The sequence below is a fragment of the Ambystoma mexicanum genome, chromosome 8 (assembly GCF_040938575.1).
Source record: "Ambystoma mexicanum isolate Mex_15411 chromosome 8, UKY_AmexF1_1, whole genome shotgun sequence".
Classification (NCBI taxonomy): Eukaryota; Metazoa; Chordata; class Amphibia; order Caudata; family Ambystomatidae; genus Ambystoma; species Ambystoma mexicanum.
The window spans coordinates 1387195492-1387211280 of record NC_090929.1 but is presented as its reverse complement, the minus strand read 5'-3'; the positions used below and the strand labels follow the sequence as shown (position 1 = coordinate 1387211280).

The window sequence follows — 15789 nt, the reverse complement described above, 5'->3', positions numbered from 1 at the left end:
CATGCTGCATTTGCTGCCAATGGAGAACCGTCCGCGCCTCTTGAATGTGCGAGGTCTTATCGAAGGTTTGTAAAGCCCAATCCCTTCACCTTACATGTGCACTCTGGGGAATGTTTTCATGAATTTGATGCCCCAAAAGGAAGGTATATTCTTAGTGTGCATAGCGGGCCTCGCTTTCACAGTCCTGGCTTGGATTTACATATTGCATGTTGACACTTCCAGTAGGGGAGGGTTATGTTACGTTAGCGGTACGGAATTGGTCCCCAGGCGCTCTGGCGGATCTGTAAACAGGAAGGGTGGGGTAGGGTTAGTCGGGAGGAGGGGAGAAGGAGAGTGGGAGAAGTGGTGTGCTGTTGGCAGCTTCAGCTCAGAATACACCGAGTTCAGGGCTTTGGTGCTAGTATCGCGGATGAAGGCCTCGAGTGCTGTGGGTGAAGTTTATGTGTTGTTGATGCGGTGTGGTAAAGTGTGTGCGGATTGCTGGGAGAGAGATGGTTGTGTGGTTTTGTGTGGGTTTAAGTATGCAGAAGATTGAGGGTTGGGTTAGTGGGGTCTGTATCCTGGTTCAGGTGCTTATGATTCCGTTAGTGTTGTATACCTCTGGGTACGGATGTTGCTGGTTCCTCGTGGGCCGACTCGATTTGGTGGTGTTGCGCTGATCCAACTGTATCCTACTGAGTATAGTTTGGATTGGTGGGTGCATCTGAACCTAATCTTCAGGTGTGGGACTGGGTGGGTGATATCTATTCTCAGGTGATCTAGTGTGACCCTGGTCGGCTAAGGCTTTGAGTGGTTCAGGGTCGGTGTCGGTGTTGAAGTGTTGTCCTAGTGGATCCGTCTTGGCGAGCGTGTGTATTCAGACGTCCGTATCCTTCTGTCCTGACTGGTTCTTTGATTTCCGTGGGGTGAACATCCTTGGGACTGATGTTTAGTTGTAGTTTTGTGTGGTGGGACATTGTGCTTCCTGCTTTGTATTGGTGGACCATGTCTAGTGATGAAACATTCTGTTTCTCACCCATTGCATTGGGCCCGTGATGCAGTGCTTCCTTTCCCTCTCTATGTTTTGTTCTAAGGGCTGTTGGGGAAGGTCATAGTTAGGTCCTGGTCCTCTTGATGATTTGTTCTAGTCTTTCTGTCTTAGTTTGCTATGTTTACTGTCTTTGGTCATATTGCGACTGTCTCCCGTTTGGTCCTTTAGTATGCCGTGGGATATTTACCTCAGCTTTTCCCATTGATTGATCGGTGCGTATTGTGGTCGCTCTACGTTCATTGATGTTTTTAGTTATGTCGGTGCCCCTGTGGCCAGTCTTTCTGGTTATGACGTGAAGAGCCAGGTTTTGAGTAATTTCCTGAATAATAGGTGGTTTCTTGTGTTACGTATGTACTTTGGAAGGTCGTTCCAGGTTTTCGGGTCTTGGTGAGCGACGGAGGATCCTCCAAGTTTTCTTTTGTTGTAGGGCTTCGGTTCCAGGCGGATGTCTATGCTTGATCTGAGTGTTCTTGTTGGTTGATGTAGGCGCAGTTTGTCTCTTACGAACTCAGCGCCTTTGTTGTGTACTGCTCTATTGTTTTGAATTTTATTCGTTGTTTTATTGGTAGCCAATGTAGTGTTTTCAGCACTGGTGCGGTGTGTTCTCTTCGGGGTAGTTTCAGAGTAGTCTGGCTGCCACGTTTTGAATGCATTGTAGTTTTTTTAGGAGTCGTTCAGGCATGTCTAGGTATAGGCTATTGGCGTAGTCTACTTTGGACATGACGAGGGCGATGATGGTGGTCGTTTTGTTGGTGAACGATAAGAACGGTAACATTCTCTTTGCCGCTCGCAGGAGGAAGAAGCATTTCTTGAGGAGAGCGTTTACTTGTGGCTCTAGCGTGAGATTATTGTCCATCAGAACCCCCAGTTTTTTTACAATCGCTGAGGGTGCTGGGGTAGTCCTGAGTTCCCTTGGCCAAGGGATGAATTGGTTTTCTCCTCCATTTTTTGTGACGATCATTATTTCAGTTTTGCCTGGGTTGATTTTAAGGGAATTGGAGTTCATCCAGAAGAATACATTGCATAGGCAGTTTTCTAGCATTGAGTTTCTTTCCGGGTTGTCTTGTATTTTGAAGATTATTTGTGTATTGTCAGCGAAGTTGTAGCAGGTGAGGCCGTGGCTTTTGATGATTCTGATAAGTAGATATAGGTAGATGTTGAATAGTAGCGGGGAGAAGGATGATCCTTGTGGTACTCCACAGGTGTAATTTCTCGGGCTGGATTTGAAGGGTTTCATCCATACAGTGTCCGCTCTGTTCTGGCAGACTCTTCAATATGTTTGATAATTGAGACACAATTGTTATCTGTGGTTCCTCCTTGGTGACTGTTGAATGAGCAAGGTTTGTGTCGGATATGTAGCATGGTTTGATGAAAAGACCCAAATGAAAAATGAGTAAACTATTTAATATTAATGTGGGGGTTGCCTTTAAAACCAAACGTGAGCCCACATTTTCGACACAAAATAGTTTTTAAAAAATAAACTTCATTGGAAAAACAAGAGCAGTGAATGAAACACAAGTAAAGAGGAGATGAAGAAAGTAGGACTTCAAGGTTACCCTGCTGCTGCTACACTTATTTTAATTCAGAAGCATATGTTTCAGGGCACATTAATGTTTGCAAATGTAGGTTTCCTCTGTGGGCGGGTTCTCACAATGAACATGGGCAGCCTCAGTCATTATCCCCACATTCACTGATCCTTTTACCAGTCCATACTTGGTGAGATGTGCTGCTGCTACTCAGTAATGGAGGCAGTTTCTGGTGCTAGGGCACAAGGGGAAGCTGATGAAGCACTCCCTTTACAAATGATACAAGGTGCATTACGGCTGTAGATCTTTTCATTGGAGGAGAGTGAATATTTTTCCCTGAAGGTGTATGAATGACCAAGAGTTGCAAACAGTACACAAGAGCACTGTACGACATTTCATGATGCTTGTGCCCACAATGTATGCGGACATTGTCACTGTGATGCAAGTGTGTTTGTTCCTATGCCTGTGATATATGCCAACTTTGCCTTGTAAAACACTTACCCATGTTGCCTGTGACCAAATATATGCCAATACTGCCACTGTAAAACACTCTCATGATGCTGGCTGATCAGTCTGCAGTATTTGCCAGCACTGCTACGGTAAAGCACATTATCATGATGCCTTTGTCTATGATAAATACCAGCACAACCTTGTAAAACCTTTTTCATGCTGCCTTTGCCAACATATATGCCACTATAACCACTGTAAAACACAGAGTATGCGGTATGCAACTGGAAATCCTATTCAAGGTGTGTGTTATTCACATTCATGGTGCCTGTGCACCACCACCTCAACGCACATGTACAAACAGACACACATTAAAACTCTATTGCACAACCCACACATTGCAATCACCACATGCAAACACACAAATAAATGTTTCCCTTTTTTAAAAAATAAATTGGCCTTTTCATTGTAGTGAGAGATGGTCCTTAACTCTGGTCGAGGCGCTACTCTCCCGATTCCCACGGAAATCTCCCGATAAGGACAGGGAATAACACATATGGTGGCATTGAACTACCCATGCCCGTGATATTCCCCTGGTATTTTTTGGGAGCAGGGGGAATCCCCTTCCCACATCTAATATTTGTAAAACTCCTGGATGGATTTACCCCAAACCTGTCACAGAAATCGAGTCAACGCTTCATACCCAAGTTGTTTCTTATTTGGTCCAAATCTTATCTGGTCCAGCAGTTTTTGCGCTTCGGCTTTCCCAAAATGTGAATGGAGTAGCCCGAAAACAGTGTTATTTGGCTTTCTTAATAACTTTCATTTGTTAATGAGTCCTTCTCAAAATCTCCAGACTGGGGGGGGGGGGGGCGTTCGTGGAAAAGTCTTTCCAGAATAAACCAATTCTAGGAGACAGCATGAGGGGGCCAGAGGAGCAGGAAGATACTGGTCTATCCCTAAAAACATGAAATCCAGAGAGCCTTATCTGTGCCGATACCGGGAGCCCGGGAGCCAGTGGAGGCTCGGTAGATATATAGATATATGGACACATACACAGTATATGTGGTCTAACATGAGGTTCTCAAGTGGTCAGTATGAAGTGAAAGGGTTAATACACTAAGCAATATACATAAAACCTGGAATACGAGGTATGAATCAAAGGCAATACGTTTCAGACTAGAACATGCCAATAACCGTTTGCAATTTGTAAAAGCAGTATGCAGTATATGGGCAAAGCATAGGCAAACATATAAGAACTAGCCACGTCAGGAAATGCAATCTATGGAAAAAGCTGTCCTACCAAAATAAACCTAAAAGCATGTACATCAATGGAGAATAAACAAGTTTCAACATGGTGTGCAATGTGTTCAGTGTTAAAGATGGGCGAGCTTTAGATGGGTCCACGAAACAAAAAAAAGGACTGAAGCACAGATAAAAGTATGTCTCTGCAGATATAGAGTGTTTAATCTGATGAAGCCCGTGTAGTGCGAAACATGTTATTTGTACTGGTATGCATTTGTTGTCCACAATGGAGTAAAAAACACACACACCCCCCAAAACCCCCTCCTCCTCCTCTTCTCTCATCCTGTTAAAGCAAGTGACGGGTAACTGTGGCTGGGACCGTGCTACAATAAAGCAATTCTAGGAGACAGCATGAGGGGACCATAGCAGATGAGCATTACCCGTCTATTCCTAAAAACATGAAATCTGCCCCACTGTAACAGAGGCTTTTTATGAATAGCATGAACCTAAGCAGTTATAGGATCGCCCAACCAATGCTTGAAAAGACACAGTGGGCTCGTTTCTATGTCCAGGAGCGGTAAAGTGAGGCATAAAACCAAGGTCGAATCCTTTTATGTTTAACTTTACTAAGCCAAGACAGTGTGGTCATATTTTGCAGTGGGATAGGGGAGGAGAAGTAGGTTTCCTCCTCCACTTCCCACCTGCAAATCCCGTCCGTTGTGTGCAGGCGGCATTCACACTCTTGTGAAATGGATTGCAAAAGCGAGTTGTAATGCGATTATGCCTCATTTTACACTACAGCGTTTCATTACGCTTTGAAATTGCATGCAATTAACATTTTCTAAAAAATGTAGCCCAGGGAGATACAATTATTTGCTCAGGACAACATACTTTCGTTAAGCAGTAAAGATGGTTTTTTAACTGCTCCACAATTTAGCCATTTGAACTAATTCCTTCTGAACTCTAGATGGTACAAATATTTAATTTCCACTTTTCAAGAACTGCACAACTACTGTATTATTTTTTTAATTGAATTTCTTTATTCATACATATGGCTATAAAACAAACCTTTCACAGAAATAAATAGCAATTTAACAACATTTACAAAGAAAACATTTGTAAGACAATATACCATATTAAGAATTTGTACTGCAGATTGCTACAAAAATTAAAAAGGAAACCATTAGTATAGACAAGCATAAAATAGAGGAATTGACTCAGTAAACAGTTAAAACGTAGTCAATATTCACCAAGTGGATTGGATGTAATGTTTCTTTCCATACATGGAAAGCCGCTGAAGTTGGACAATACTTTCAGTACCATATACTGTGCTCCAGAATTGCTCTTCCTGGATAGAGCAGATGTTTACATAACAGCTATAGCTCTTAATATAAGAGGCCTTTAAAATGTGACACTGGGTGAGAAGATGGCGAGAGGACTCAAGCTCCAGGTTGCATAAGCAGCAAGTTCTTTCATGACGTGCTAATTTACACCGGGGCCAGTATGTTCCGGACTAGGGAGAATATTAAACGCAGGTATATAATAAATCTGCGGATATACAGAGAGGATCATTTGGTTAAATAGGTAGGAAGATGCTCCCAGCAAAATCCTTGCACACAAAAACCTTTTTACTTAAAACAGAGATGTTGAAGATAAAACCATAATTACTATTCTTTTTTAAAATAATATGCGCATTAAGGGCTGTGATGAAATCATCTATATCAATGTCAATATTCTGGAAATGTTCCATTGCTGTACGACGCAGTTGAATGAAAAATGTGTTATTACACACTTTATATAGTCGGGCTTAATAGACGGTTTGCAATAAGGGGGCGGTACAGATGGAAAGGTACAGCTTGCATCGCTGGTGAAACCAAAGTGAGCGGATGGATGGGACCCCGAGTTCACATCAAAGCGCCTCCACCGGGACAGAGGAAGGTACTCCTAAGATAGATCTTAACATGTTCCCTTTGAATATATCTGCCCAGGTCATTGTCTGCTCGGGAAGGATTGCCAAACCATATAGGATCCCAGGAAGAATGCTCTTATGGTAGATGGCAAATAGCCCCTCAATACTATGGCCACCCTTGATCCGAATAAAACTCTTCTGTATCAGACATTTCTTCATTATTTTGGCTTGGACATAATGGCCATAATAGCCATAAAAATTGCAGTGTTGGTAAATTGCAAATCGGTACTCCTAAATGAACATTTATCAACTACTTCCAAGGGTGAGCCTGCATAAAAAAAAAACAGAAGCTTAGCTGGTTTTTATGAAATAAAAAATACGATTTTTGTTTTAGAACTATTAACTCAGTGGCATTTATTGGCAGTAAAGGCCACAAGTGCATCTAGAGACTGCTGTAGCCCAATAGGCGTTCTATCCATCTGTCTGGTGCCATCTGCCATCTGCATAACCTCTCCAAGGCAACCAAGATGCTACCTATGCGTGGAGGGAAGTTATGCGTGGATTCAATGGCAGGGCCCATGTCAGAGACATAGAAGTTATGCAACGAGGGGGCCAGGACACAACCCTGCTTTAAGCCCTAGTCATTATTTCATCAGTGATCTCACCCCCTTGGCTGACACTAACCGACACTGAAGTATTGGTGTACAAAGAAATAAAAAAATAAAGAAGCGTAGGATCTATGCCCCATTTTGCCAATTTAGTCCGCAGTCAAGTGCGAGATACAGTATGAAATGCTTTGGTTAAGTCTACAAAACATAGATATAAGTTACCATAAGTGCTATCTTGGGAGGCAATAGTATGCAAAGCACTTAGGTTACGTAATGTGTGATCGGCTTACCGAAAACCAGTTTGAAATGGTGAGAGTAGATTTTTTGCTGCAGCCCAGTTAGATCATTTTTTTTTAACAGGATAGTAGAGAAGATCTTGGAACAAACTGATACCCAGCATAGCGAGCAACCTATAATCTTGAGGGTTAGCACGGTCGCCCTTTTCAAAGAGCGGGATGAGTATAGATTTTCTCCATCTCAACGGAATAATTCCCGATTTAAAAATTAGCAAAAGCAATTTTTCCAAAACAAAGGATCAGAATTCAGGGTCAGCCTTAAATATCACACCAGCCTACTGTATTATAGAGATTGCTTGCAAAGGGCACAAATCAGCACTCTGACAATATATAAATACATATTTTAAACAATGTAGGATTACAGAGTTATTTTGCACATTCTGAATGAAAGACTAGAAATACATAAATACCGCAATGCATTGTTGAAGGGCTGAGAATCTGTTTAATAGCAGGCATCATGAATATACACCAAGCGTTTTGCTTGCCACACTGTAATTGTCTTGGAAGAAGGCATATAATGTGTAGCTATCTGGGGCTCTCGGCCTGCCATTCAGATGCAAACGATAACATGCTGATGTCCTGATAACAATAAGGGTCTGCCAATGACTAAGTCACCAACCTTCCAAGGGAACAGCCATGCCACAGAGGCTGGTAATCACCTTCTTGGATGTGTCTGCAAAGCGGGAGTAAGTAGGTGATGGCGTAAGCAATGAGAACTCCCCTTTCCTTTATGCTACAAACTCTAACCGTGATGAACCCCGATATGCCGGGCAAAACCCGTTTGTTGTGACGGTATGGCCGCCAGAAAAGAATGGCATCGATGAATCCACGAATGGGGTCTTGCCGCTTTTCACCACAGTCAGCCAAATAAAAACAATACTTTAACTGACCCCCCTCAGATCTAATTGTAATTGATGATCTCCAGCCTTTAAAAGTAACCACCAATAACAAACTGACCAAGGGTTAGGGGGAACCGCACAGTGTCATAGGATGACCTCTCCCCATGGCGTAAATGCAGGGGAGCAGTGAATTGGAAACAAGTGCTGCCATCTCATACCTCTGATGCGCGGTGAATTGGAAATAAGTACTGCCATCTCATACCTCTAATGCGCGGTGAATTGGAAACAAGTGCTGACATCTCATACCTCTGATGCGCGGTGAATTGGAAACCAGTACTGCCATCTCATACCTCTAATGCGCGGTGAATTGGAAACCAGTACTGCCATCTCATACCTCTAATGCGCGGTGAATTGGAAACAAGTACTGCCATCTCATACCTCTAATGCGCGGTGAATTGGAAACAAGTGCTGACATCTCATACCTCTGATGCGCGGTGAATTGGAAACCAGTGCTGCCATCTCATACCTCTGATGCGCGGTGAATTGGAAACCAGTACTGCCATCTCATACCTCTGATGCGCGGTGAATTGGAAATAAGTACTGCCATCTCATACCTCTAATGCGCGGTGAATTGGAAACCAGTACTGCCATCTCATACCTCTAATGCACGGTGAATTGGAAACAAGTACTGCCATCTCATACCTCTGATGCGATAGCAGCACTTGTTTCAGAGTGGCAGGAGTTTCAGGAAATCCCACCTCCCAACTTGAAGGTGGATGACTGTGGGGTTCTGGGTTTGCGAAACACACATCTAGTCAGCCTTGCTCCCAGGGAAGTGACCCTGCCAAATGGTTTTGGCCTCAAACGGATATTTGAAGGGGGTTTTTGCTGGGGTTTGGAAAAGATACCGAAGAGCCCATCCACCATACCTGGAGGCCGCCCATAAGGGGTATAGGTTGCGCTTGGAGGCATGCCCCTAGAGGAGATGGACCATTACTGGTGCGTTCACACGTGTGAATGTTGGCCATAAGCAGTTTGACAACGGGAGAAACATGCTGATGAAGATGCTAAGTTTGAAAGCTGGGCCCCCCAAACACATCTTTTATGAATGATGTTAAAGGTACAGGGCTGAATACACCATGCACCATTCCATTCGTGGCGGTGGATTCCAACGGGACGATTTTAAAATACCAGAGATGCCCAAGGGGGAAGAGTAGTGAGGGCAAAGCCAGACAAGAGATGTAACCCAAGTAATTTCCCACTTCCGACGAGGTAATGGGTGGGCTAGGGCTCTCAATGGGGGCAGTGCGTGAAGGGTAAAACATGCAGGATTGGATGAAAATATCGAATAAAAAAAAGACTGAATGCACAAATAACGTGCATTCGGTCTAGTATAAAATACCCACTACCAAAAATACCTAACTAGTGGAGCGGAGGTTGCAGGGGTGCCTCCCACTCCCCTGTTTCGGTATTATGGTCTGCGGGGTTCACGGTGGTGTCCCCCGTATACACTACATGTGTTGCGGGGGAAGAAAAAAAAAGTTTGAATTTCAACATGCGAAGAAGAGGGGTTTGTAATTTTGATCTTTTGGTTTACAACGAATTTACAACGTACATCCTTTCCGAATACTGCACAATTTACTCCTCAGCACTTTTCAAATGGCCTGCTTGAGTTACCTGTACACCGAAATTATTACAGCATGAGGCATTACCACATCTATTAATGCCACATTTCCACAACAGAGTCCAACGGGACTCCAAAAGTGGGGCATACAATCAAGGCGCCCTGTGTCTATAAACGATGCTTCCCGTTAGTGCATACTTGCCGCCATGTGCGGGAACAGCATTTGTGAAGGAGGCCTTGATTTGCAAAGCAAAACCGTCCCATCATGACTTTGTAAGCTTGGAAAAGTAGATCTACCAAGAGTCAAACCATAGGGCCTATGCTGAAAGCTAGGCATTCACAAATGTGGCTCGCGGTGCCAGGGGTTGATGGGAGAATATGCTACATTCTTCCCTGGGCAAGAGAGCTGGCACCTGAGGAAGGAGATCAGATCACAGAAATGTGTACAGACAGGTACTGGCGGCCAGAAGGGAGAGCATGTGGCACAATTACAGGACTGGAGCACTGGCCACAGAAAGTGCAGGCTGAAGAGCTGGGCCCCGCAAGCACTGCAGGTAAACACTGGGGGAAAGTGCACGCGGCTCAGTGGAAGTGGTGGAGGCCAATAATGAGAGTGGAGAGGGGAGGGGAAGTGGGACGGAGCGAGAGGCCTGTGAGGCCGAGGGAGGAGGAAGCAGTGCAGCGAGGGTTTCAAGAAATCACTACGGTGGACCTCAACCCAACACATGGTAAAATACAGTCGGACTTTCAGGATAGCCACAGGTGCAAGTAATGATTTTGAATTGTATAAAGTTGACTGACACTTCCCTCCCGGAGTCTCACCTCATGGGCCACAGGATGGCATGAGAAGAGCATCTTATTTGATGACCTCAAGGCTTCGTAAGGGCCGCGCTCCCGTTGTACTCCAACTGACTGCAGGGCCAGAGTCCTGAAGGCTTCCACCCAGGACAAGGCCACCACGAGGGCCGGCATGGCCTCTGTCCCTGAAGGCTGGAGGTAAATCGCCCGTCATGTATGGCGCTCCAGAAAGGGAATCACGATCTATGATCGAATACGTGTATTCTGTGCGGAGGGGTTGTGCCCCAATTCCCATTATGCACCAGTTGCCACTAACCAGTGTGGGTCACTTTTATGGAATTAATTGGTGCAGTTGAGAGTTATTGGCCTAATCCCCTTTAAAATGCACCTTTCTCTGCAACATTTGCCCAAACCAGAATGCCCCCAAGCACTACTGGGTTTGTTATGAAAAGTTACGAATTGTAATTTTTGATTGTGGGCCACCTGCATTCGGTACTGGTTCTATAACTTGGCACTCCAACCCTGGGAGTAAACCTACGACCATGAGCGAGTCCGTGAAATTGAGGGCCTAATCAGGGTCCATGCACTGATTTATGCAGCCTCAGAGGAGGAGACATTTTGGCACCTGGTCTTCAGCAGTGGGCAAGATCTGCTGCTTGTATGGCCAATCTAATGCCACTCCAGTGCCTCCTAGGCCACCTCTTCTTTATTGCCTTGCTGCAGAACCATTTCCGGTTTTTATCTATTGGGTGTGGCATCACGTTGGTTCTTTTATCATGACATTGATGGCTGAGGCAAATAAAGGGCTGGTTCTATTTTTGAAGCTTTATCTGTTTTTTCAAGTGTTTCAACAATGTTCAACTTTCCCGAGCATTGTTTCTAAGTCACTGTTAAATAGGGGTGTAATGAGCTTTGGCTTGGAACAAGAACTTGGCTGCATTCCACCTGGCAAAAAAAGCTATTCAGCTCTGATCAAAGGTTTTCTTGTAATTTGGCTGTTGCTTTACACTTTGTCTTCTCATTTGAATGCAATGCAAAAACCCAAAGAGGCAGAAATGGGGTGCAGCTTGCGAATGAAAATGGAATGAAACATTGTAGCACAACCCTCCTGATTAAATACCAGCGTAAGGTGCATTTGTGTATGTAATGCAGAGAAGGAGTGTTGATGGTAAGTGAGAGGGGAACATGGTTTGTTCCTATTGGAAATGCCCATGGAGAAATTTGAATTTCCAGCAGGTAGTGGAGACCAATAGAGCTGAGTAGTCCATTATTTGTCAGGCAGAATGAAGTACCCATGGCCCCTCGCTTCCAAAGAGGCCTCTGAGAAGACGCCATGCTGGGATAGCAGTCACGTTCTCCTGTGTGGCAGTCTGGCATGGGGCGTATAGAGAAGTAAGTGAGGACTTTGTATGGGACATAGTCCGTGATCTACACTCTGATGGTGAAATGGGCCGGGGAATGTTTGGAAATTAGAAAATTTCGCAACAGATGTTCGGCCTCAACAGGGCTGGGGTCAAGTCAGTTACATGTCAGACAGTGTAAGATGTTGCCAAGATTTCCCAACCCATCTCGCATGCGCTATTTGGGAGAACTTGCTTATTCGGAAATCTCTCAAATAACATTAAAAGACAGTTGGCCCTAACAGGAAAAGTGTGACAGCTAAGACATTTCAGGGTAGAGAGGGAGAGAAGGAGGTAGAGAGGGAAGAAGAGTGGGAGAGAAGGAGGGACAGAGGGAGGAAGAGAGGGAGTGGGAGAGAAAACTGTATCTGCTGGTGTTTTTGTGATTTGAAGAGTTGAGAGACAAAGTAGAGCTTTGCATCTTTTAGTGTGGTGGGAAGGAGGTGGGGTAATGGGGCATGGATTAAGATTTTGAGGAATTGCGCGACAGCCCAAAAAGCCAAGAGTTTTCTTAGAGAGGGTCATGTTTGGGTAGATTTGCAAACACAAAAAATGCGCTCAAATTGTATACCACATGAGCAGGCAGAGGCCATCTTATACATTTCTAAGTGAGGTCCGAGATACACTTTGCAATTTATAGTCTTGCAACTTGCAAGAGCTAGTAACGTGTGGGATTTGTAATAGCAATTGCAAATTGTAGTATGCATTTTGTGCATTCGTAAAACCTGCCACTTAGTTTTGCATATGCAACACATTTGGGTACATTTGATCCCTGCCTTTAAGATAATCCTCCTTTTCTGGCTACGCTTTGAATTGGTAGGGTATGAGTCCACCCTGCCAAGCCACCCACCCACTCCCCCCCCCCCCTTTGTTCACAACCTACTTTTCAGATCCACCAGTGCCTGGCGACCATTCCAATGGTGACACAGTGCGCGATACAAATACCTGTAAAATTAACATTCAAGTAAAGTACTTTTAATTGTTTCCAAAAGCGTCCCTTTCAAGCTCGGAACAGGATTTATTAAATAAAAGAAATATTCTGCCTCATATTCGGACGAATATTTGGGAAATATTCGATATTCGGCTGAATGCTAATCATACAGTAACCCCGAATGTTAAGGCACTATTTGGCAAGGCCCCGGCACAGCCCAGTGCAGCCAGTCGTTTGCTTGGGAGGTTAGCGTCCCAGAACCTTGGCTCTACGGGACTCGCGTTCCTGTGGCAAGGGGCAGCAGATGTGTAGGGGCAGAGTGTGTTCAGGTGGGAGGCGAAAGGTTGATCGAAAGTGCCGTGTTTACATCCATGCCAGGGGCCTTTGGTCCTGCAGTTGAATTATGAGCCCCATCTGGAGGGGGCCGCGTTCATTTCCGGGGGACGAGGAGGGAGTAAATAAGAGAAAATTGCGGGACTCTGCTAATGACAAATCACACCCTAATCCGAATCCTACAAATCCGGTTTAAATGCTGCAACCTTGGCCACCCAAGATGGTGAGGGATAGATTGATTTTAAGAAAAAACGCGAATTGGGCCAGATGTACAAGCACGGCTGCTGTTCAACAGTCTTGCACTTGTAAAATACATGACCACGCTTTCAGCCCTCGCGTGGCTTTTCTTTTCACTCAGGAGAGCGGTAAGGCGCCTTCGTATCCTCCCAAGCGCGTTACATTAGGACTATTGACAGTATTCGCATCCAAGGGGAAAGGGACAAGAACGTGATTGGCTAGAGTGAGAATCTTGCTTTGAAGCTGCACGCGTTCCACTATTCAGACCGGGCAAATAGGTGCCTCCCCTGTACCCGCTCCACCCCCTTCTGGCAGACGTGCAAGAGTGTGGTAAACGGCCTGGAAGCAATGGCACGTTCTAGAGGCTGACGGTGCTCACTGCAACGCGGAGCGCTTTACCCGAGACTCTGGGATAGGTCGCACTGGAGAAAACAACACCCAGCGAGTACCTGCATCCAAGTTCAAGAAGGTAGGGGCTAAGCAGGAGGAAGGTATTGGTAATATTGTTACCAACAATAGCGCTTAATGTTAGACTCGTCCCACTTTTAAGCACTTTACATTGGTTAATAACCAGTATTATTAACGGTTCACAATGCATGGACCTTGGAAGGATGAAGGGGGTGTGCTGGCGGGACCCATGTCAGATGTGAGTGCTTAACACACGAGTTATCTATTGGTTGCCAATCCCCCCGCCCCCCAATTCTCCTAATTAGGAAAAGGATGAGATAAGGCTACAGGGTACCTCTGGGGTATGAGAGATGAATGTGGTCTGAGGGCCTTGAGTTGGTACTTGAGACACCGGTGGATACTCTGGCAGCTGAACAGTCTTTTTAAAATGTTTGGGCGCATAGTGTAACCCACGTGGCCCCAATCCTCCTTAGGGTCAGGTGAAGCCATGAGCGCTACAATATGTCCCTTTGGGAGCGGTTTGCAGTGTCGGGTCCAGCAGGACACAATGGCGGCTCCCTTGGTTCACCCATGGCCACCAACCAGATTGGTTCTTTTTCAGACAGCCAATCTGGTCACCCTTTTCTGGGTTCGAAGACCCCAGCGCCCTGGAAGGGGGCACACAAACTCAGACCCAAGTAGCCAATCAGGTGGCCAAAAAGTTGTATGTGGTTCAGTGGGGGAAAATAAGCAGGATGGATTTGCACTAAACCACAAAAGTATTGCTACTCAGACCAGAAGCAATGATTTTGCAAAGGATTGGTACAAAACCGTCCAGCGGTGTGAACTAACACCAACAATATGTCTATGGGGAATAGATGGGGACCAAGTGATTTGGGGTGCCCACCCCATTACCTTGCCTCCCTCCGCCACTTGGCAAACCCACAAAAAACATTACCAAAACATTCTAAATCGTTTCTTTTTTTAAATATTTTGTGAATATTCATTGAACAGAGATATGAGACACCCATACAGAGCTCATGAATGGGAAGTCCAACTTAACCATAACTACTGACTCCACTACTGAATGTCTACTGAATGCCTACCGACTCTCCATACAATACCATAATAATGTATATATTGTGTTCTATATGAGCCACCAAGTTTTGACAGTACAAACTACACTTAACTTAATGGCTCAAAGGCTAACAGTGTCTCTGCGTGCCTAAATTCCCAAATGCAATCTAAGCACTTCATGTGATCAAAGGGGCGTCGTTTAAAGAAAACATTGGAATATAAATACATTGTCTACCTTCCATCAAGGGTAAAAGAGAACATTTACTTTAGGTCTGCCCATCTTTCTCCCTTACTTTTTGTTACTAACAAGATTGACCTCTCATATGTCCTGGTCTTGGATTAAGCTGTCTTCCGAGTAGTTGGCTTGGCAGCCCCAGAATTATTTGGGATTGTGACCTGCGGTACTATAAATGGACAAGGCAGGATTTTTAAGCCTAGGAATTTACCAGGATTGCACGAGCAAGCTCTCAAGCCCCTCAGGCACCCAACACTAAATCTTCTAATACTCCAGAACCATCTTGGAATCCCTGTGCATATATTAGCTCACCCCATACCCTCCCCTGCCGCCTCTTTAGAAGATGGACAAACACACATCTATAGCAATACACGCAGTTAACCCACCCCCCCCCCCCTTAATTCACACTTGCTCAGGCTATTCTTTTCAGCAGTCTAAGATCTGGTGATGCCGGGCAGCTGCACAATACACCTTAGGCAAGATTCATCGCTTTGAAACTACTACGGTGGTGATTTGGTGAAGTACAGAAGCGGAGTAGCATAAATTATCTGACAAAAAAAATCACCATTTCTCTGCTGCTCAGGAAGGAGTAGAAGTGATGCTGAGAGCAGCAGAAAAACCTGCTGTTGTATCAGCCCATTTTAGCTGCACAAAAGGTCTTCCAATTCACCAACGAGCATTGACAAAGCCAATAGGTTTGATAGGTTTGGCTTTTGCCCAAGCATTTCCAGCTTTCACAATTTTCTAGCTCCGGCATCATCACCTCACACCGTTGGCCAGGTCCGGCATCATCGTGAAGCACATTGTGCATAGGCGCTATACAAATAAACAATCAATCACCTCACATCATTGGCCAGGTATTGTGAA

At 44.9% G+C, this 15789-nt stretch overlaps 1 protein-coding gene across 2 annotated transcripts in view; it reads right to left on the bottom strand.

The window, feature by feature from the left end:
- ENTPD1 (ectonucleoside triphosphate diphosphohydrolase 1) overlaps positions 1-15789 on the bottom strand; it is a 403736-nt gene that overhangs the window by 157313 nt on the left and 230634 nt on the right. The window lies entirely within an intron of this gene.